Genomic DNA, 24,136 nt, shown 5'->3' with positions numbered 1-24,136 from the left:
AAAGCCACAGTATCAATTCACCTCGTTGCGGGTCTTCCTCTCTTTTACTGACTCCACAAAGCATGATGTCCTCTTTAGGATCTAATTCTCCATAACAACATGTCCAAAGTACCTGACATGAAGGTTCACGATTTTTGCTCTAAGGAGCATTTTGACTGTATCTGAAGATAGATTTGTTCATTTTTCTAACAATAGATAGCACATTCAATATTCTTTGTCAAAACCATAATTCAAATGCATCAATTCTTCTTTATTCTTCCTTATTCATTGTCCAATTTTCACATACATATGAAGCAATTGAAAATACTCTGACTTGGGTCAGCTGCACCCTCGTCCTCAGAATGACATCGTTGTTTTATAACACTTGAAAGAGGTCTTTTTTTTTCAACACATTTGCCCAATGCAATTTGTCATTTGATTTCTTGACTGTGTCTTCCATAGACTTTGAATGTGGACCCAAGTAAAATGAAATGTTTGGCAACTTCAGGCTTTTCTCCATGTATTATGATTTTGCGTATTAGTCCAGTTGTAGGTATTCATGTCTTCTTTATGTTGAGTATAAGCTATACTGAAGCTGTAGTCTTTGATCTTCACCAACAAATGCTTCAAGTCCTGTTAGCTTTCAAAAAGCAGGATTGTGTCGTGGGCATATTGCAGGTTGTTAATAAGTCTTTTTCCAATCCTGATACCTGTTTTTCTTCATATAGTCCAGCTTCTCAGATTATTTGCTCAGCATACAGATTGAATAAATAAGGTGAAAGAATATACCTTTCTTGATTTTAGTCCATATAGTTATCCCTTGTTCTGTTTGAATGAGTCTCTTGGTCTGTGAGCAGGTTCTGCATGAACACAATGAAGTGTTCTTGAATTTCCATTATTCACAATGTTACCCATAATTTGTTGTTATGCACAGTTGAATGCTTTTGCATAGTGAATAAAACACAGGTGTCTTAGTTTTTTAGTGATGCTATAATAGAAATATCACAAGTAGGTTTCTTTAGCAAACAGGAATTTGTTCTCTTGCAATTTAGGAGGTGAGAAGTCCAAATTCTTCCAGCACTCAAGGAAAGCTTTTTCTTTCTCTGTTAGTTCACAGTTTAGGAGGAAGGGCCTTGCCTTCTTTCAGAATTTGTGGACCCAACATTTCTTGGCGATTTCCATGTGTTTTGGCATGAGTCTTCCTCTGGTTCTTTAAGGTTCTTAGTGCAGCATTTGGCTATTCTTTCTTTGTGGTAGTGAAGACCCTCTGATCTTTACTCAATTAATATCTTTTATGTCTCAAAAGAGAGTGACTCAACATACAACCTAAACTTGTAGATGGTATTCTGCCTCATTAACACAGCTACTGCTAACCTAGCCTCGCTAACGTAATTCAAAGCCCAGTGTTTCCACTACACTCTATGTATTGCCTTTGTTCAACACCATTGCTCTGGGAAAATCTGGGTCTGAGAAAGGCCCAAGAGTTCCTGCCCCATGCTTGCTGAGGTACACACTGAGACACAATGTGAGTTGTGCAATTTGGGGATACTGGTGCAAAGGCATGGAAAATACATGACTGATCAGAGTTGACATTTGAAAACTTGGCACACTTAATGCAATATACTGGTTTAAAATATTTTGCATTTATATTAACAATGTACTGTAGATGTCAAACTAGTGACCATACTAAAACAGAGATTAATAGGGACACTAAAGGAAGTTAAAAGAAAACAAAAACAAAAACTTCTTTGTCTCGATCTTTGACATTCCAATTGCCACTGTATCTTGATAGCATGTTTGATCAATTTCAGACTGCAGAAATTGATTAAAATCTTCAACATCTTTATCTTTGGCATTAGTGGTTGGTGAGTAAATTTCAGTAGTTACAGTAGGTTTTCCTTGTAGGCATAGGATTATGACCTACCACTGACAGCAATGTACTTCAGGATAGATCTTGAAGTGTTCTTTTTGATGATGAATATGATGTCATTCATCTCCAATATGTCATTCCTGGCACAGTAGATCATATGATTGTCAGATTCAGACTGACTGGTAACAGTCCATTTCGGCTCACTAATACCTAGGATATTGATCTTTATTTTCAATTTCATTTTTGGTATGTATTCCAATCTTCCTAGATCCATATTCTGTATGTTCCATTTTCAGACTATTTATAGATGTTTGCAGCTGCTTCCTCTCCCCCTAGGTCATGGCACATCATGAAATAAAGATCCTGAAAACTTTTCTTCATCTACATCATTAAGACTAACTCCACTTTAAGGAGGTAGTTTTTCCGTAGTCCAACATGAAGACCTATATCAGATAGTCTTCTGTTGCTGTTTGTAAGGTTTCCACTGGCCAAGTTTTTAGAAGTAGGTTACCATATATTTCATTCTTGTATGTCTTAGTCTTGAAACTCTGCTAAAAACTGTCTACCATGGGTATGTTCCACTAGTGTTTGAAATACTGTTGGCATAACTTCCAACATCACAGCAACACATAAGCCACCACAACATGACAAACTTAAAGATGAGTGGGGTGTTTCTCTCTATGTTGTTGTCAAGTGCCGTTGAGTCAGTTCCAACTCATAGTGACCCTGCATAGGGTTTCTGAGACTTTTTAAAAATCTTTGCAGGAGCAGAAAGTTTCATCTTTCTCCCAAGAAGTGGCTGTTGGACTTGAACCGTGGACCTTGTGTTTCACAGTCCAGTGTTTACCCCTTTGAGCCATTGTGCTCCCAGGCCTCTCACTATAGGTAACAATAGTTATTACACAATAAAATCAGCTCGTTGCAAATTTTAAACTTAAAGTTATCATGAATCCATAGAAAGTCTCACATACATAGAAATGTTGATATTAATAATATATGATGACATAAAAGGGTAGAAACATCATTTCAGATAAACTAATCAGAGGAAAGAAATTCTAGCTGCTCACTTTCCCTTTAAATGAAAGTGGACTTTAAAAGAGCAAATGTTATAAAAGTACTATGGTCATATTATTGGAGACAATTGGGGACAAACTGTGGAATGCATTGTGTACAGTGGAAAGTAGAATAGCACCTCTCTTAAATTGCAGAGCAGTTAGAACATGTTATTCCAGTCAAATCATCTCATTTTACTTGGCAGCTTCTTAGAAGCTTGAATAAGTTCCTGTAGTTTATTAAACCAAATTAGTTGCTATAGAATGTCAGAGCAGAGATTGTGGACAGATAGCCAGACTCAAGGTGTATGCTTTTCTTTTTTCTGTGGAGGTGTCCTGTTGAACTAATGATACTGTCTGTCACAAGGGTGGGCAGTCAGATCATTTTCATCCCCATCAAATGTAATTTCTGTAAAACCCTTTCCATTGAAGCATGCAGCTAGATGCTTATGTTTTCCCCCACCCTCTCCCTGCCATGCTAAATTCCTTGATGTGTATTAACTTTGGATTTGGTGCCAGCACTGGTAAAAACAACATGCATCAGCAAAATTAGCTGATGGAGCACTGTGTGGGTGGCATTCCCCATGCCCTCCCACTCTTTAAAGAAGTATCTTGAATTCTGAGACAAATCTATACATTTTTTTCAGATCCATTTTGGCCTTCTTTCATAATTTTCCTCATGTTTGTGCCTTCCTCTTTTTGATGGTGTACTTTTCACTGGCTCTTTTCTGGTAATTTCAGTCCTTCAGCACACGTTGGGGCAGTATTTAGTTCGTAAGAGCCTCCACGATTTTTAATGGGCTAGACAGATGAATAGTCATAAGACTTAATAAAACAATTGGCAGGATTTCTCAGCGTGATTAATGACCACTATGTTAATTTTTTTGGATGGTCCCACAACTGGGCTTATGGCCTTAATCAAAACCAAGTGGAAATCTAGAACCAAAGCTGGTGCCTTTATAATGTCGTCAGAAAATTCCCAACACAACTTCTAGTCTTTCTGTTTCCAGTGACTGATTCATTGGCTCATTTAATAAATACCCCTACTATGTCCCAAGTATTGGGGACACAATCAATAATAACAAAATAAAATAAATAATAATAATAAAACCCAAACTTGTCCTAAGATATGACTTGGTAGGTGAACTGGGTATATAACCACATAGCTGCCACTCAATATAACAGGCAAAGACAAATCACAATGGTGATTTAAACGGGAAGGAGCAGCTTTTTAAAGAGGGCAGAGAGAGTAGAGGTTTTTGAAGGACTCATAAGAGTTCTGTGTGGCGTGACTAGGATAGCACATTTCAAATACAGAAAAATATTTGAAGAGAGGGCTTCAAAAAGTCTCATTATCTTTTAATTCCACTTTTCCACCAAATTTTTGAAGCCCCCTCATAGATAAAAGCAAGACATGGTTTGATGTGCTCACACACTGTTACTAATTTGATGTGGCTGGAGAGTAAAGTGCAAGACTTGGAGACCATGGCAGATGGATGATAGGAGATGAACTCAGAGAAGCAGAGGCCAGACCATCACAAGCCTTACATACCAGGCTAAATTGTGTTAAAACAGGATGTTAAGACAGAGTGTAGCATGATAACATTAATGTTTTTGTGCGCTCATTCTAGCAGCAGAGAGGAAAGTGAATGAGACAGGCTCAGGCTAGAAGCAGGGAAATAATCTAGGAAGAAAATGAAATGACCCAAGAAAAAAGACGATGGTGTGACACAGCCATCTTTGCAATATGCTGCTCCATTAGTGTCGAATGCTTGCTTGTGAAGTGTTAGGTGTGGCTATGACTCATGATAAGCCATCAGACCAAAAGACGTGGGAGCCTGCTTACCTCTCTGGAGAGATACATCCTTGGATCAAACATAATTGACAAGGCCATGTTGAATTATTAAAACCATTTGGATTGGTCAGTCAAGCTTAGCCATATCAGTCAAGCTTAGCCATATCATTCATCAAGTTTCTGATAGAGAAGAGCTTATGAGAACAGTGATCTTTAATAGCGAGTAATTAGAGAAACACACTATTAATAAAATTGCTTAGGTTGGAGGATTTCAAAGGACTCTAAACACTAAAGCAGTATACAAAGCTAAGACGTCATTATTTTCTGTATGTTAATAGAATCTGGGTAATAGTTTCAGTAACTATGAGGAAGAGATTGGCCTTGTTGCATAGCTATAGAATTAAAACTTTAAAAAGATTAAGTTTTAGTGAGAATATACATGACAGAACTAGAATACAACCTTGAATGTCATAATATCATAAAAAACAGTTGGAAAATCATTGGAAAACGTAAGTTTTGGCAAAAATATGGCATAAGACTGACCTCTTTATATAAAAGAGACAACACACAAGCATACTTGAATATTTTGTTAATAATCATTCAATTTCATTCAACAGACATTTCCTGTGCCTCAGTATTATATCATGTAGAGCATAATCTCTAGGCATCTAATAATAAACAAAACTCAGTCCCTATCTTCTCTTAGCCTTAGTCAGTAGTGGAGGAAATAGCAAGTTAACAAGCAATTTCAATTAAATAATGTAAGAAAAAAACATAATGTGGGCTGACTATTGGGAGCAGAGGAGCACATAGCCAATCTTATGGGTCAAGTAAGGAAGCCATGTTTAAGCTGAGTCTTAAGGTAAGGTTAAGGCATTCACGAAGTAAAATGATTTGTCTAGTTGTAGCAAAGGGAATGTGTGGAAAGTCAGGAAGCATGAGAGAGAATATTTCCATGTTTGGAGTGAGAATAGCAGGTGAAGAAGCCAAAGAAATAAGAGGATGCCTAGAGTATGGGAGAATTTATAAGACTTGTTCAAGGATTTTTGTCTTGGTGTGTAAGGTATGTCTCTTGCAAGCAGCATATTGAAGGGTCTTGTTTTCTAATCCATTCTGCCACTCTCTGTCTCTTAACTGGTGCATTTAATCCATTGACATTCAGTGTAATTGTAGATAGATATGAATTAATTGCTGTCATTATGTGAGCTTTTTGTGGTGCTGCTGGTTTCTTTGTTCTGAATGTGTTCCTTTGCTGAGTTCATGTTTTTTGTGCTCTTTCATGTCAGTTCTTAGTTTTAATGTTTCCATGCTCTTCTTGGATCTTCATTTCCTAGTTATGCTGTGAAGTATTAATTTTCTTTGAAGTTACCCAATAATCTACTAATTTTTCCTCCATTTAAGATAGTCTATTTTATCCTGCAATCAATCTGACCTCCTTACCACCTGGATCTCTGTTCCTCTATTTCCCCCTTTGACATTTTTATTATTTTGATCTTTATTTAACTGACCTCCCAGGTCCTCTGAATTCATTGTTGTAATTTTGTTTGGTTCTGGACTCTTCTGTCTGTCGACTGAGTTCCAGATGGTGTTGCCACATCTGTTAATCTCTGGTTGTTGTCTGTTCTTGTTGCTTTTCCGTACGAAGAACTCCATTTAGGATGTTTTGAAGTGCTGTGTTATCTTTGACAAAGTCTCTGAGCTTCTGTTTATCCTGGAATGTTTTGATTATTCTGTCATCTTTTATTGACAGCTTTGCTGGGTAGATGATTCTTGGTTGGCAGTTTTTTTTCTTTTAGGTTTTTATATATGTGTCCCCATTGCTTTCTTGCTTCCATGGTTTCTGCTGAGAGATCAGAGTTTAATCTGTTTTACTTGCCTTTGTAAGTAACACTTGCCTTTTCCTTAGCTTCTTTTAAGACTCTCTCCTTGTTGTTGATTTTGGAGAGCTTGATTATGATATGTCTTGGTGATTTTCTTTTGGGGTCTATCCTTCTTGGAGTTCGTTCAGATTCTTGAATGCTTCTCTTCTCATCCTTCAAGACGTTAGGGAAATTTTCTTCCAGAAGAGCCTCAACTATCTCCTCTGTGGACTTCTGTGATTCTTCCTGTTCTGGAATGCCAATATTCCTTTGCCCTTTCATTGTATTGTCCATTTCTGATATTTTGTTAGTAATCATCTGGACCTCTTTTTGCAGGTTCTGAATTGTTTCTAATGCTGTATCTATCTTATTTAATTGCTCCTGTAGCACTTTCTTGACTTCTTCCTTATTTTCCTCTACCCCTCTGTGGAGCATTTGGATTTGTCTCAATATCATTTTCCTGAATTCCTTCTCAGGCAGATCCAAAGCCTGTTCACCTTCTAATGGAAAGTCTAGGTATACCTCAAGCTCATTTTTCTCGGTTACTCTTTTTTGTTTCTGGACATGTGCACAGATCTTTCATTGCTTCTTGGACATTTTCCATAATTAGAAGTGTTCTTAATAATTAAATTAATTTATGTTGCTGTATTATTAAGCCTACTGAGTGCCACTTTGTGGATGTGTTCCAGAGATAAGCTTCCCTTTTCACATCTCTTATTACTCAACTGTGAGTAAACTTAGCAAGTGTTTGCTATCTGTGTAATGTGTAGCAGCTGGTATTGGCTCCTGTCTGGATGGTGGGATATTATAGTGTAGGCTTGTAGCTTGGCTATATGGCCATGATTACTGTCTCTACTTGAGTAATATAGGGAGAGAAAGTTCCTACCCCAGGTGAAAAAGTAGGACCCAAAAGACAAAAAACAGAAACAAAAGTAAAAGCAAAATATAAAAACAAAACAAAAAAAAACCATAGCAAACAAGTCCAGTAGCCTTTGCTGAGCAGATCAGTATGCATACACAGTAGGAACCTTCAGGGGTGGGTGAGAGTGTCCACTTGCTCAGGCACCCCTGTAGTCACCACCATAAAGGTGTGTGCAGACAGAGAATAAGAAATAAGTGGAAGAAAGATTGTTCACACTTTTATCTCTAACCATCTGTTGTTGTTGTTAAGTGCTGTGGAGTTGGATCCAACCCATAGCGACCCCATACAGGGTTTCTCAGGAGTGACTGGTAAGCTTGAACTGCTGATCTTGCAGTTCAAATGGCTTTGCAGTCTGGCGCATTAACCCACTGGTTAGGTCACTCTATATCCACAGCATCATTTTCAAGATGATGGCTCCCTTCTCCCTTTAGTGTGTTTTTAACAGGTATTGGCTTTACATACTGTTCTTGTATATAGTAGTTGGTGTTGGCTCTTGCCTTTTTATATTGGATTTTACAGGGGGCAAGTAAGGCTTGGGTGTATGACCAGACCTTCCATCCCTTGTTAGATAAGGTGGGAATAAAAGTTCCTGCCCAAGTAAGAGAGCCAACTTCAGGGCTAAATCCCAAAGTTAGATGTCATAAGAACCTGCCACATTATTAGCCTCTGGAGCCAACTGGTGCTTTCAGCTACTTCCTCTGTGCAATGTGGAAAAACTGTACCCTGCAGGTGCAGTGCTGGACCCTTTTGCAGGTGCACTCCCATCTGCTTGAAGATACCCAGGCTGGGCAGAGACTGTGTGATGGGAGAGCACAAGAGCAGAAGAGAAAAAGGTTACACCTCTTTTTCTATAAGTCACTGGGTGGTTTTCACGCTGTTGTAGGCTGGTTGTGGCCCTGCCCTCTGACTTCCACTAAGACTGTGTGTGGGTCTAAGGCAGGGTCACGATATATTCAGGAATTTCCGCGTTTCAGATTTCTCCACGGGTAGGCCCCTGAAACTATTTCCCTGTACATTATATTAAATTTAAATCTCTGGGATTGTCCTGGGAAAGTGTTTTTTCTGGCTTTCCCGCACCTTCGCTGAAGAGACTTTGCTAAGTCCCTCCACTTATCCCTTGTTAAGGGATTTTTAAAATATCAAAGCGGTGCGATGTAGAAATATGTTTGGAGGAAGGTTAGACTGGACATATAAACCAGTATCTAAGAGATGATTTAACAAAAACAACAACAACAAGAGATGATAATATCTTTTGCAAGTGGCAATGGAAATGGATACCAGTGGGTTAAATGGAGAGAGATTTAGGAGGTAGAAATGGTAAGACTTGGAGATTGATTGGATATAGGGGCTGAGAGAGAGTAAGGAGTCTAAGTAGAGATGCCATTTTGACTTGAGTAACTGGACACAATGTTACACAGTTAGCCTGAGTGTATTTTTAATTCAGTATTTCATATAACTGTATGTTATATTTTCACATGAAATTAAATTGAAAACAGGTGATATTATAATGCATCCTAACTTGTTCTATAAGATTAAATAAAAATATGAATAATAGTAATGTAGGATATTGACTGAGGAGAATGACACAGTACAAGAGAGCAGGTTTGGGGCTCAATTGTTGAACTGGAGGTGCTGATGAGATACAAGAGGAATCATCTCTGGTTAAGGGTTTCACATCTGCAAGAGACATTGATGCAGATGGAACATACAAGTGACATAAACAAACTGTCAGGTGGCATAAACGTTGATTTCATATGTTGTTGGTGTTGTTAGGTTCTGAGTCACAGTGACCCTATCCACAACAGAATGAAGCACTTCCGGGTCCTGCACCATCCTCACAATTGTTGTCACACTTGAACTCACTGCTGTAGTCACTGTGTCAGTCCATCTCATTGGAGATCTTCCTCTTTTTTGCTGACCCTACACTTTACGAAGCTTGATGTCTGTTTCTAGGCACTGGTTCCTCCTAATAATATGTCTAAAGTGAGAGAGATGAAGTCTGGTCATTGTAACTTCTAAGGAGCATTCTGGCTGTACTTTTCCCAACATAGATTTGTTGGTTCTTCTGGTAGAACAAGTACTTTCAATATTCGTCTACAATGCCATAACTTAAATGTATTAGTTTTTCTACAGTTTTTGTTACCCATTGTCCAACTTTCATATGCATATGAGGCAACTGAAAATACCATGGCTTGGACCAAACTGATATGTTTGCTCCTTAATACTTTACGGAGACCTTGTGCAGCAGATTTCCCTAATGTAATATGTCATTGGATTTCTAGACTGCTGCTTCCATAAATGTTGGTTGTGGATCCAAACAAAATTAAGTCTTTAACAACTTTAATCTTTTCTCCATTTATTGTGATGTTATTTATTGGTCCAATTGTGAGGATTTTGTTTTCATTACTTAGAGGTGCAATCCATACTGAAGGCCGTAGTCTTTAATCTTCAGCAGTAAATATTTTAAGTTCCCTTTGCTTCCAGCAAACAAGGTTGTGTCATCTGCATATCACAGGCTGTAAATAAGTCTTCTTCCAAACATTATGCCATGTTCTCATTCATATAATCCAGCTTCTTGAATTAATTGCTCAGCATACAGATTGATTAAGTATGGTTCGAAGATAAAACCCTGAGGCACACCTTTCCTAATTTAAACCATTCAGTGTTCCTTTGTTCTGTTCGAACAACTGCCTCTTGGTCTATGTGCAGGTTCCCCATGAGCACAATTAAGTGTTCTGGAATACCCATTCTTTGCAATGCTATCCATAACTTGTCATGATCCACACAGTGAAAAGCCTTTCATAATTGATAAAGCACAGGTAAACATATCTCTGATATTCTTTGTTTTCAGCTAAGACCCATCTGACATCAGCAATAATACCCCTCATTCTGTATCCTCATCTGAAACTCTCTTGAACTTTGGGCAGTTCCCTGTGGATATGTACATCATCATAACAATGTTTCATATACAGCTCATTAAAGCAATGTTGATGTTTACTATAGAAAGCTCCATATGAAAAAGGAGCATACAGAAACATAAGGAAGTGAAACTTATTTTGAAGACTAAACCTTATACTCATTTAAGTAAACGTCAGGCTCTTTGGACCCTGCAATGTGTTAATGCTATAATTTGAATCTTTTAAAATGAACTCCTGGATTGCAATTAATAACATGAAACAAATTGTGTTTGGGTTGTTGAATGGAAAACTGACCTACTCTACAAACCTTCACCCAATTTACACACATAAAAATTCAACGAAGAGTGAATATTTTTTAATGAACTCCTTTGTTACCATCAAGTGATGTTTGACTTTTGCATTAGATTTTTTCCTTGACTAACATTTACTTATATTTACATTTCTATGGTATGTGCTAAATTATAAATTCCTAGAAGCAGTGAACAAGGAATGAAGAAAAAAGATTGAGGTATTAATGCTTTTAAATGTTCATATTGGCAACAAAAATATCGGATATTCTATGGGCTGTGAGAAGAATGAACAAATCTGTCTTGAAAGAAGTACAGCCAGAAGGGTTCTTAGAATTAAGGATGGTGACACTTCATCTCATGCATTTTGGACATAGCATCAGAAAAGTGTAGTCTTTGGAGAAGGTCATTATGCTTGGAAAGTAGAAGTTTCACAAAAAGGAGGCAAACACTCAATGAGATGTATTGCCACAATGGTTACAACAATGGGGCCAACCTTAGCAATGATTGTGAAAATGGTATAAGACAGGGCAGTGTTTTATTCTGTTCTACTTGGGGTTTCTATGAGTTAGAAATGATTTGATGGTATTTAACAACAAATAGTGAGAATACTTGCTGTTGCATTAAAAAAAAAGTATTTGGATATTTTCAAATATTTAAAAATATTTGGCTATTTTCAAATGGTGTGGTGCAGTAGAATAAGCATTAGACTTACAACTGCAAAATCATCCATTTAAAACCATCAGCTACTTCCTGGAAACCCTATACAGGGTCCTCTCTATGAGTCAGAAATGACTTGACTGCACTTAACAATAACAAAAATATTTGGAAGCTTGTTGTTTTATAGTTCTCCATAAATGGTCCATTGTCAATGGAATGAGGCTTCTTTTTCTGCTAAAAAAATTAATTTATTTGAAGATATACTTTTTTATTTGTACACTTGATTTTTTCTTATCTTCCATTAAAAATAAAGTCATTTGAATTACAAACATAATGTATGCTTGTTCAAGATGCGCAATAATCTCTTCCTTTCTTTTTATAGATTCAACCCTTTGTAGCAAAACTCTAAAAAATATTTTTCTATACTTTATGTACTCTTCCATACTTTGTGTGTTTCATTATATATTAACAACTTGAAGTATTTGTTCTTGTTTTACAAAATCTGATCATTATGTATATGGTATTCTAACATTTACTGTGTTTTTCCCTGAATAATTTATTATGGATTTCTTCCAGTAAGTGTTATAGAGCTAGCTTAATCTTTAATTTCCTAAACAATATTCTAGAAGTATGAGTCATAATTTAAACAATAAAACCTTATTCATGGCTCTTCCGGTTGTTTCTGGTTTGGAATCTGTGCAGCAATGATAGCCACGCCAATTATGCTGGAATTAGCAATCATATCCACACAACTTCACAAGCTGGAACTTTTCTTTTCATAGGATAAAATAAAATAAGTGAAAAGATACATGCACAAAAGGACAAATGATTTCACACCAATGGGGGCAAAGAGTGTGACAGTATTAGTTACAGGAGGAGAAATTCAAATGATCAGTATGTACCTGAAGACATTTACTTGATGAGTAGTCAGAGAAATGTAAAACAAACTAAAATCATAACAAAAAAAAATAAAAACCCAAATAAAAACAAAAAACAAAATTGCCCAAATACTAGATACTATATTTTGGTAGTGATAAAAACTATTCATAACATCAAGTGGTGTCAAAGTGTGGGGACAAGGTATTCTTAGAGATTATTAGTGAGATTGTTGTTGTTGTTGTTAAGTGCCATCGAGTCAGTTCTGACCCATAGTGACCCTGAACAGGGTTTCTGAGGCTGTAAATCTTTATGGGAGCAAAGAGCCTCATCTTTCTCCCATGGAGCAGCTGGTAGTTTCGAACTGCTGGCCTTGTGGTTCGCATCCCGATTCGTAACCACTACACTTAAATTTTCAAGAAAGAATTTCTCAGTATTTACTAAAATTATACATGTACCATTCTTTCAATTCAAGAATCTTCCTCTTGGAAATTATAGTTGTCTATTTTTTAAGAGTCCTGGAGCGGTGCTGTAAGATAGGTACTGGATTGCTAACCACAAGGTTGGTGGTTCAACTCTGCCAGCTGATCCTCAAAAACCCTGCACAAAATTGCTATGGCACTTGATGGCACCATGCACCTTGATGGCACTTAACAACATTTTTAGGGAACACCTAGAAAAATTTGTAAAATAGATGATATGGTAAAAAATTCTTCATAAATTTTTATTGATAAGGAAAGCATTTATAAATAGCAATGGAAACACAATTGAGAATAGAAGCAATTATCTCAAGATACAAATACTTATCCTGCTCTATGTATATTCCTACAATATTTAATGACTCCTATTGAAAAAACAGGAGTCCTAGAGTGGCGCTGTAGGATAAACACTAGACTGCTAACTGCAAAGGTCGGTGGTTCAAACCTGTCAGCTGCTCCTCAGAAACCGTATGCAAGGTTGCTATGAGTTGGAAAAGACTTGATGGCATTTAACAACAATGAAATTGAGAAATCAAATAGATATGTATTAATTTTAAAAAATCTGCTCAAAATGCTTTCATGGAGGGTGTAAAGAACTTTAAAAGCTTTGTACTTCGGCTTTATTAGGAAATCATTTTTGAGTCAGCCAGTTGGGTCTAACCCCAGCCCTAGAGACATGTGATGATTCGGGTACTCAGGAAAATGGCTGCACAGGAGGCCTAATTGTGGATTTGTGCATCGGACAAGGGTGGGAGAACAGCCATTGTAGCTTCGGCTTTCGTCACTGACAGTATTGATTGGTCCTTTGTGTATAGCCTGTGTCTCTGAATTTATTTGTAACCTAAAGATTAAAAGTAACTTCAATGATGCTATAGGACACGAGTCAGAACTGACTTGGTGGCACTTAACAACAATAGGATATTGCTTAATGCCAAGATGGTGACTGAGTGGGGGACTAGAAGCTCAAAACAACAAGGACAGATAGAAAAGGCTAGTTCAAAAGCCTCTGCTTTCAGCTCTAGCTGTGCTCAATGGGATGAGACTGAGCTCTGAGGCTGTATGCTCCGGGGAATAAAGGAAAGCCACATTAGCCAGGTCAAATACTCAGTGAGTATAGCAGTGATGGGGCAGTCATTTCAGCAGGTGCTGGCATTAGGAGAAACTCTGAAAAATAAGCACTGAAGCAGCTATTCTGAACCTGGATCTGGCATGTGGGTCCAGATCCAGGCAAATAGATGGGTGTCAGTCTTGGCTGTAAGTCTTTAGTTCAGAGCAGAGACCTAGCTCTTGAACCAGGTCTAGAAATAACAAACTAAACTGATGCCACCCTTAGCAGGAATTGGCTCATGCTCCTTAAGTGACCTGTTTGAGAATGGCCATCGAAGTAGAAGGAGCTATTCTAACAGTCATGTTTTTCTAAGAATGGGGTGGGCAGAGAGGTTACTGATCGCAAAGATGAACCACAGATACAGGTTCAGAGACCCAAACTGATGCACAGTGACATTGCAGCGTTGCGTAGTCAACAGCTAGTACATTTCATTTCAGGGAAGCAGAGACATCCATAGAAATGAACGGACAAAGTCTGTACTTTCAGCAAGGACACAAGCACTGATTAACGACAGCACTAACAGCCCTGAGTGAAGAGTCAGACATCCTGGTGCCTAGGGCATTGATCTAGGGTGGGGAAAGCTTCTTAAAGAAAGACGGAAGCAAGGCTGCACAGAAACACTTGACTTACCCACATGATTCATGTTTGTCACCAGTTCCTTAGTGAAGAGACACTGAACACAAATTTCAGAGTCAACTAAATGCCTTTTATAGATCACCGTTAAGAAGAAAAAACTATATATATGTGAGCTGGCTGTAGCTGGTAGACAGTCATTCTCAACCAGTACTTTTGTTGGCTACTTAAATCTTGTATTAATCTGCTTCAAAATTGTTAGACATGTTGTTATGCTTGATGCCTGTACTAGAAGTATCTTATCTCAGTTCTAAAATTATTAATTTAGAACCCATATGCATAAAAACAGCTCAGTAAATCCCTACTTTGCCCCCAACCCCCTTTACCAAATGCTATTTTATCAAGGTGCTTACCCTTAGGCAGTGATCCATGCTACACAAAAGCATGACTCATGTTCTGGAGGAACAGTGGGAGAGAAAGTCGTCACAAGGATGACACAGAAATACACAGAAAGGTCAAGGCAATATGAACAGTGAAAACTGACTTAAGAACTCTTATGCTGTTTTAAATACCCACGAATCGATTCTCACTTAGAGCAACTCTGTATAGGATTTCCAAAGCTATGTATGTTTGCAGGAACAGAAAGGCTCATCTTTCTCCCCTGTAATGCTAGTGGGCTCAAATCACCGACCTTGTGATTCACAGTCCAATGCTCATTCTACAGAACAACCACGCTCCCGACTTAAGAATTGTTGTTAAGTGTGGGATGACATCAAGAACATCATACAGGAAGAAAGCAAAAGGTCATTAAAAAGACATGAAAGATGGAAAAGACCATGATGGTTATCAGAAGAGACTCTCCACCAGAATGGTGTTAAAACAAACGAAAGAAATGAGGTGGTAAAGAAGATGCACAGCAAATTTCAAAGGGCAGCTTGAGAGGACAAAGTAAAATATTAAAACAAAATGTGCGAAGACCTGGAGGTAGAAAACCTAAAGGGAAGCCCATGCTTAGCAGTTCACATATTGAGGGAACTGAAGAAAAAAATTCAAGCCTCAACTTGAAATATTGAAGGATTCTATGGACAAAATACTGAATGATGCAAAAAGCATCAAAAGAAGATGGAAGGAATGCACAGAGCCTTTGTACCCAAAAGAAATGGTCTATGTTCAATCATTTCAAGAGTAACATGAGATAAAGAGCCAAAAACACTGAAGGAAGAAGTCCAAGGTGCATCGAAGATACTGGCAAAGAACAAGGCTCTGGGAATTTGGAATACAAATTAAAATCTTTTAACAAACTGATGTGGCACTGAAGGCACTCACTCATCTATGCCAAGAAATTTGTAAGACAACTATCTAACCAACTGACTGGAAGAGATCCATATTTGTGCCCATTTCAAAGAGAAGTGACCCAACCAAATGCAGAAATCATCAGATGATATCATTAATATTGCATGCAAGTAAAGTGTTCCTAAAAATAATGCAAAAATGTCTGCAACAGTACATTGACAGGGAGCTGCTAGAGGCTCAAGTTAAATTCAGAAGTGGAAATGGAATGAGGGATATCATTGCTGATGTCAGATGGATCTTGGCTGAAAGCAATGAATACCAGAAAGATGTTCATCTGCGCTTTATTGACTACACAAAAGCTTTCAATTGTGTTGATTATGAAAAACTATGGACAACAGTGCAGAGAACGACTATTCCAGAATACTTAATTGTGCTCATGAGAACCAAGAGGCAATTGTTCAAGCAGAACAAGGGAATACTGAATGATTTAAAATTAGGAAAGGTTGTGTGCCAGCATTGTATTCTTTCACCATACTTACACAATCTGTCTACTGAGCATATAATCTGAGAAGCTGGATCATATGAAGAAGAACGTGGCGTCAAGATTGGAGAAAGACTCATTAACAGCCTGCAATATGCAGATGTTACAGTCTTGCTTGCTGAAAGAGAAGAGGACTTAAAATACTTACTGATGAAGATTAAACACCACACCCTTTGGTACGAGTTGCACCTCAATGTAAAGAAAACAAAAATCTTCGCCACTGGACCAATAAATAACATCAAGATAAATGGGGAAAAGATTTAAGTTGATAGACTTCATTTCACTCGGATCAACCATCAACACTCATGGAAGCAGCAGTCAAGAAATCAGACAACATGATACTAGGCCCATCGGCTGCACTGAGCTCTTTAAAGTGTTGAAGAGCAAAGATGTCAGTTTGAGGGCTAAGGTGTGCCTGACCTAAGCCATGGTATTTTCAGTAGCCTCGTATACATGTAAAAGCTGGACAGTGAATAAGGACAGCCACAAAGGAAGTATGCATTTGAGATTGGTGTTTTAGGAGAATGTTAAAAGTATCATGGACTGCCAAAAGAACAAACCAATCAGTGTTGGAAGAAGTACAGCCAGAATGCTCCTTGGAAACCAGAATGGCCAAACTTTGTCTCTCATACTTCAGACATATTGTCAAAAGGGAACAGTCACTGGAGGAGGACATCATACTTGGTAAATTGGAGAGTTGGAGAAAAAGAGGACGACCTCTAACAAAATGGGTTGACACTGTGGCAGGAGTAATGGGCTCAAGCATAGCAAACATTGTGAGATTGGCACAAGACTGGGCAATGTTTTGTTTGTTCAGTACCAACTCAATAGCTTTCACAAAAGTGATCGTCATTTGGTTTCATATAGATGATTTTATTTTTTAAAGGAACACAGTACACACTCTTGATATTGTTTGTTTTATGAACCAATCTTTTATTTAGCTGAAAGGCCATCTCTGGAAGCAGTTTCAATTCAAAGTTTAATGTATATTTCAGAGCAATAGCCTCAAGGTTCCTCTAGTATTAACCAGAGCCGTAAATTTGGCCTCTAAGAATCTGAATTTTGTTCTCCATTTTTCTCTATTCTGTCTGGGGCCATCAGTTGTGCTCCTTGCTAGAATGGTCAATAGTGGTAACTTGGCACTATTTTATTCCATTCCAGTCTCAGGATAGGTGAGGCCGAGGTTTCTGTAGGCAGTTAGTCCTATACACTAATTTCTTCTTTAAGTCTTTGCTTTTCTTCTTTCTCACTGTCTCCAGATGACTAGACCAATAGCTGCATTTAAGATAGCAGCTCCCAAGCTTTGATACTCAAATGATACTTACAAAACTCCATGTAGAACACGAGTTTTATAGACGATTCTGTGTCAGTTGTGAATTAGGTCCTATTGCAGTCTTTACTGGTTAGTTCAGTCACAGGGAGGTTAAATGGTTCCTATTGGTCATATGGATAGTATGAAGCTCATCCTAGCTTTTAATATAAAAGTCTGTGGCACTCTTGGGAATCACCCACAGGGCTTCTTACAAATATACCTGTGTTTTTTGATGTCTATCCTTGGAAAATTTTCCCAAATCTTCCCAACCATGCTACCACATTGATTTTACCGATTGCATCTCCGCTATAATACGTCCATCATTTCATTCATGACACTAATTTGAGTGATGTGCCCCCTACTGTACTTGGTAGGTATCAAAAGAAATAATGAATCTGAAAGGGAACAATTAAACCTGAATTATGAGAGTAATGGTGTATCTTAGGAATTGTTTGTTCTCATCCTTACTGTTGCTCTCCATTCTTCTATAGAAATTCCATTCTGAAGACTCCTGTATTTCTGTAACTTTGGCATGGACATTCAGATTTCTAAATTAATTCACAAATCATTCTGAGGTTTACTAAGTAGTGTAGTGGCTAGTCACAAGACAGAAAGAGTGGAGTTAAAATAATACATGTGATTAGTCTAGAACTTGGAAGAAACCATGAAGTCTGGCGGTAGGCAGCATCTCTAATTTCTTTAGTAATGGCAATGAACCCAGTCATCATGATTAACATCTTGCTTCACCGATACACTCCAACCAATTCATCTGTCTTTTGATTGTTGTGACGAACTCTCAGATTTAGCAGTCTTAGAATTCTTCCTCTACTTCCATTTTCTCTTAGAACTCCAAATGAACAGATCCAAAGATTCCAAAATTCAACAATGGGTTTTTAAGATTAGAGTTTGGCTCAGAAAGTTTGTAAAGAGATCTATATACACATTTCAGAGTACTTCTGTTTTAAAAATTGTATTGCCTCAATTTCACTGTCATGTTAGATAATGCCCTCACTGAGGCCATCTGGGCATGGACCAGTGGGGAGTGTGAGGACCTCTCAATTTCCAGTGCATGAGTAGTTAGAATGGACTGTCTCTGTCTTTATCACTGTTCTATGTCTTGCTCTTTACGTTAGCCCTATCCTGAACATTTAGAAATGGAACTTCTAAATTGTGCCATATTCATGGTAATTTCTATAGCAAGAGTAAGAGGTGTTTGGTGTAGATTTAGTGTCAGCAGTAACCCAAATCTGTCCCATAGCACCCGCAAGTAGAACTAGTTGATGATATAGAGAATTTATGACCTGGGAAACCATTTATTTCAAATAAAATTAGAAAACCCAAGCACTACTTGGGGATTTTGGAAAACTTTGCTGTTCTATTCCTAAAGTCGAGACACTTGAAATATAGAAAGTATCACTTAACAAAAAGAAAAACAAAACAATGCATTTATATGTATTATATTCTTGAATTAGAGCCAAAAGAAGGAATAGTGAACAAAGAGAAGACACTTTTTTGAGGCTATATAAGCTTCTAGATTATTCACGTAGGCACCTTCTTTTTTCTTTTCTTTTATTCTTTTTTTTTTGTAGTCAGCAATAGCTGATCTGCAATAATAATAATAATAGATAGCATTAAGTGTTTACCACATTGTGTCACGTGTTATGCTTTGATCCTGCACTGATTTTCTTTAGTTTTCTTTGTAACTACATCAGGTGGTATTATTCCTGTTTCATGGATCAGAAAACAGATTATATAACTTGCTCAAGTACACATTATTGGTGAGTACATGAATTAGGATTCAGAACCAGTGGTCAGTATGGTTTCAAAGTTAGAACACTTTTCAGAACACTATGACATCTTTCTAGAAGTTATTACCAGAGTAAAGTTTGTTTTGTTTTTTTCTGAGCAGTATTCCTGGTACGGCGCTGTAGGGTAAGTACTAGACTGCTAACTGCAAGGTCAATGGTTCAAACCTACCAGCTGCTCCTCAGAAACAGGGTTAATATGAGTCAGAGCTGACTCAACAGTACAAAGCAGTAGCAACATACTTGGAGAAGAATATTTACAAACTAGAGCAGACCCAAACAAGAGTGAACAAGATGGTGGTAATCAGGAAAACATGACATAAGAGGAAATGTTGAAACAACTGAAGTTAATTAAGTCAGTGAATGCTCCACTTAAGAAGAATCAAATAACTTTCTTCAAATACATGGAGAGCTGCCATGCATGAAGGTGAACATGTGGAGCCCCAGGAAACAGGTAACATTTTAAATAGGAAAATTTGATCCAAAAGAAATCAATGCCTTTAAAAAAAATTCTTTTTTTTTTTTTTTTTTGTTTTTACTCAACAACTTTAGAGTTTTATATATAATATAAACAGATTTCACAGATGTTGAAATTGAGGTGATGGTTGCATTTTCCTAAACGAGTCTACAATGAGGATAGAGAATGACAAAAAAAAGGTCATATCATCCTTTTACTTTGATGGACACAGGTTGGTCACAAGTCCTTGTGAATTCACAGAATCGCTGCTACAGTGCTGGAATGTAGTGGGTCTTCATGTAATGAAAACTGGTCTCAAAACACCAGTGGGCAACACAATGAGGCCATTGTTGTTTTTGTTGTGTTGTTGTTAAGTGCCATTGGTTGAGTCAGTTGTGATGCATAGCGACCCTGTATAGTGTGAGCATGAACCCTGAATTGACATCTCAATTCCACCTAGTGGGAACCCTATGCGCTACAGAACAAAGAACACTGCCCAGTCCTGTTATCCTTGAGCCCATTGATGCTGCCACTGTACCAATTCATCTTGTTAGGGGCCTTCCTCTTTTTTGCTGAAGTGGAGGCACTTTACCAAACATGATTTCTTTCTCCAAGAACTGGTCCCTCCTGATGATATGTCCAAAGTATGAGGATAAAGTCTCATGATCCTGGTTTCTAAGGAGCTGCACTTCATCCAACATAGATTTGTCTGTTCTTCTGATAGTCAATGGTACTTTTAATATTCCCCCCCCCCCCATCAGCATAATACAAGTGCTTCGATTCTTCTGTGATCTTCCTTATCCACTGTTCAACTTTCACATACATGTGAGGCAATTGAAAATACCATGGCTTGGGTCAGGCGCACCATATTCCTCAAATTGGTATCTTTACACTTTAACAGTTGAAAAGATGTCTATGGTAAGATTTGCCTAATGCAATGTGTCCTGTGATTTCTTGACTGCTACTGCTTTGAATTTTGACTATGAATCCAGGCAAATGAAAGTCTTTGGCAATCTCAATGTTTTCTTCATTTATCGTGTTGTTGTATTCATTGGTCCACTTTTGAGGGGTTTTGTTTTCTTTACACTGAGGTGCTATCTGTACTACAGGTTATAGTCTTTGATCTTCATCAGTAAATATTTCAAGTCTTCTTTGATTACAACAAGCAAAGTTGTTACCATCTGCATATCACAGGTTTTTAATGAGTCTTCCTCCAGTACTGATGCCATATTCTTCCTCATATAATTCATCTTCTCAGATTATTTGCTCAGCATACACACTGCACAAGTATGGTGGTGAAAGGATACAACCATGGTGCACAGTTTTCCTGATTTTAAACCAGTGAGTATCCCCTTGTTTGGTTCAAACAACTACCTGTTGGTCTATGTACAGGTTCCTCATGAGCAAAATTTAGTGTTTCTGGAATACCCGTTCATCACAATATTATTCATAGTTTGCCACAATCCACACAGTCAAAAGTCTTTGCATAGTCAATTAAACACAAATATACACAAGTATTTTCTGCTTTCAGTGAAGATCCATCTGACATCAGCAGTGTACTACTTTCATGTACTCTTCTGAATCTGGCTCAAATTTCTTACAATTACATTGATGTACTGTTGCAATCCTTTTAAAATTATCTTCAGTAAAATTTTATTTGTATGTGAAATCAATAACATTACTGGATGACTTCTGTATTCTGTTGGGCCACCTGTCTTTGGAATGGGCACAAATATGGATTTGTTCTTATCAACTGGCCAAGTAGCTGTCTTCCAAATGTCTTGGCATAGACAAGTGGCACCTCCAGTGCTGCGTCAGTGTGTTGAAAGATTTCAGTTTGTATTCACTCAATTCCGGGAGCCTTGATTTTTACCAATAATTTCAGTGCAGCTTGGATTTCTTCCTTCAATACCCACTGGTTCTTGATCATATGCTGCCTCTTTTTTTTTTTTTTTTTGGTACGAAGGGTGTCTTTATTGAGGTCTGGGAAGAATTAGGCACTTGGCCAGAGCAACAGCTTAAATATGAGTCAAGCAGGCAAGGGTTAGCCATACTTGGAGCTAGGTTGGGGTGGTGAGACTCTCCCCAGAGGGACAGAAATAGGGGGAAGGGACGAAGAGAAGGGGATGAGGTTGCATAGCAGTCTGGGTCAGAGGCCTGGTGGGCTGGCCCCATGGGGCTGGGCAGAAGCTCTGGATAGCTTGTCTGGCAGATAGGGAACCAGCGCTCTTGTTCCACGTGCCCCTTAGGCCTATACCTGAGCCTTTGGCAGGGGCAGCCGTGCTGGAGGGCCTTTCGCAGGCCTCACTTCTTCACCTTAGCATCATAGGTGCCTGCATTCTTATAGGCACTCACATAGCCACTGTCATCCTAGATGTCCTGCCGTCCAGCGATGCCCTTGCCTTTGCCGCTCTCGTCGAAGCGCTCCTTGTGGGAACCGGTATACTCACTGGTATCAATCAACCCTTCCACTGCACCACTGGTTTTTGCTTTTGTAACACCCACATTGGCTGGTTCCTTGCCTGCTACCAGTTGGCAAATGGCATCAAAGGCCTCCTCTTTGCTCTTCCCTTTGAATCACTTGGTTGCCAGCTCTTCTAGGGCCTTCTTGACCTCCTCATAATTGATGACCTGAGCTGACTTCCCCTTGACTTTGGAGAAGACAGTGTCGACATCGGTCCCTGTTACGGCCTTCCCATCAGCCGCCTTGCAGTCCTTGCACAGCTTGGCCCAGTTCTTGCCATTCATCTCTTGCCCACTAGCTTTGGAGTCTCCCTGGATGGCAAACTTGCGGAAGCTCTCTTCCAGTCCAGCCACGTCTGTGCTCTCTGCCATCCTAGCCGGCTTCTAGGCTTCTACCTCGTAGCTGCTCCTGCAGTGCACAATCGGATGGACAGGACTTAAGAACAGACCCACAGACGCGGGAGACCAGGCGGCTCGGCAGCTCTGCTCCCTGCCGGCTCTGGGGCAGGACTGCCCATATACTGCCTCCTGAAATGGTTGAGCAGCGACCATTTCTTTTTGGTACAATATCCATGTATTCTTTCCATCTTCTTTTGATGCTTTCTGCATCATTCAACATTTGGCCTATTGAATCCTTCAGTATTACAAGTCTAGGCTTCAATTTTTTTCCTTTAGTTCTTTCAGCTTGAGAAATGAGGATGAGTCTGTTCTCTTTTAGTTTTCTAATTCCAGGTCTTTGCATATTCTATTATAATACCTGACTTTTTCTGCTCAAGCTACCTTTTGAAATTTTCTGTTCACCTCTTTTACCTACTCATTTCTACCATTTGTTTTAGCTATGTGCAAGAGGAAGTCTCTTCTGACACCCATTTTGGTCTTTTTTTTTTCCCCCCCCCCAGTCTTTTTAATGGCCTTCTGCTTTCTTCATGCAAGATGTTCTTGATCTCATCCCACAACTCGCTGGTCTTCAGTCATTAGTGTGTAGTACATCAAATCTGTCCTTGAGATGGTCTATAAATTCAGGTGGGCTATAGTCAAGATAATATTTTGGTATTTTTGGACTTGTTTTAATTTTTTTCAGCTTCAACCTCAACTTGAATGTGAGCAATTGTTTTGGCTGATGATATTGTGCTTCTCCATTGTCTGTGCCCATAGATATAGTCAGTTTGATGCCTATGTATTCCATCTGGTAAAGTCCATGTGTATAGTCACCTTCTATGTTGGTTTAAAAAGCTATTTACAAGGATGAAGTCATTCGTGTTACAAAATTCTATCATGTGATCTCCAGTATCTTTTCTGTCACCAAGGCTATAAATTTCCAACTACAGATCCTTCCTGTTTGTTTCCAACTTTTGTTTTCCAATCACCAGTAGCTATCAATACATCCTGATGGCATGTTTGATGCCTCTCAGGTGGAAAAAGTTGCCAGAATTCTTCAGTTTCATCATTATTTGATTTCGTGGTGGTTACGTAAATTTGTGCCCATTCCAAAAGAGAGGTGACCCAATGGAATGTGCAAATCATCCGACAATCTCTTTGATAACCCATGCGAGTAAAGTTTTGCTAAAGGTAATACAGAAGCAACTACAATCATACATTGACAGAGATCTTCCAGAGGTTCAAATCGGGTTCAGAAGAGACCGTGGAATGAGAGATATCATTGCTGATGTCCTATGGATCTTGGCTGAAAGCTGAGAATATCAGAAAGATGTTTACCTGTGCCTTATTGACTCCACAAAGGCTTTCAATTGTGTGGATCATGACAAGCTATGGACAACATTGAAAAGTATGAGTATTCCAGAATACTTAATTGTACTTCTGAGGAATCTGTACCTGGACCAAGAAGCAGTTGTTTGAACAGAACATGGGAACACTGAATGGTTTTAA

At 38.4% G+C, this 24,136-nt stretch overlaps 1 pseudogene; it reads right to left on the bottom strand.

Moving 5' to 3' along the window:
- Positions 1–22,090: 22,090 nt before the first annotated feature.
- LOC102835532 lies at positions 22,091–22,621 on the bottom strand (annotated as a pseudogene).
- Positions 22,622–24,136: the final 1,515 nt, after the last annotated feature.

This window comes from Chrysochloris asiatica, unplaced genomic scaffold (genome assembly GCF_000296735.1).
Source record: "Chrysochloris asiatica unplaced genomic scaffold, ChrAsi1.0 scaffold00029, whole genome shotgun sequence".
NCBI classification, from domain to species: Eukaryota; Metazoa; Chordata; class Mammalia; order Afrosoricida; family Chrysochloridae; genus Chrysochloris; species Chrysochloris asiatica.
This window is presented reverse-complemented; position numbering and strand designations above follow the sequence as displayed.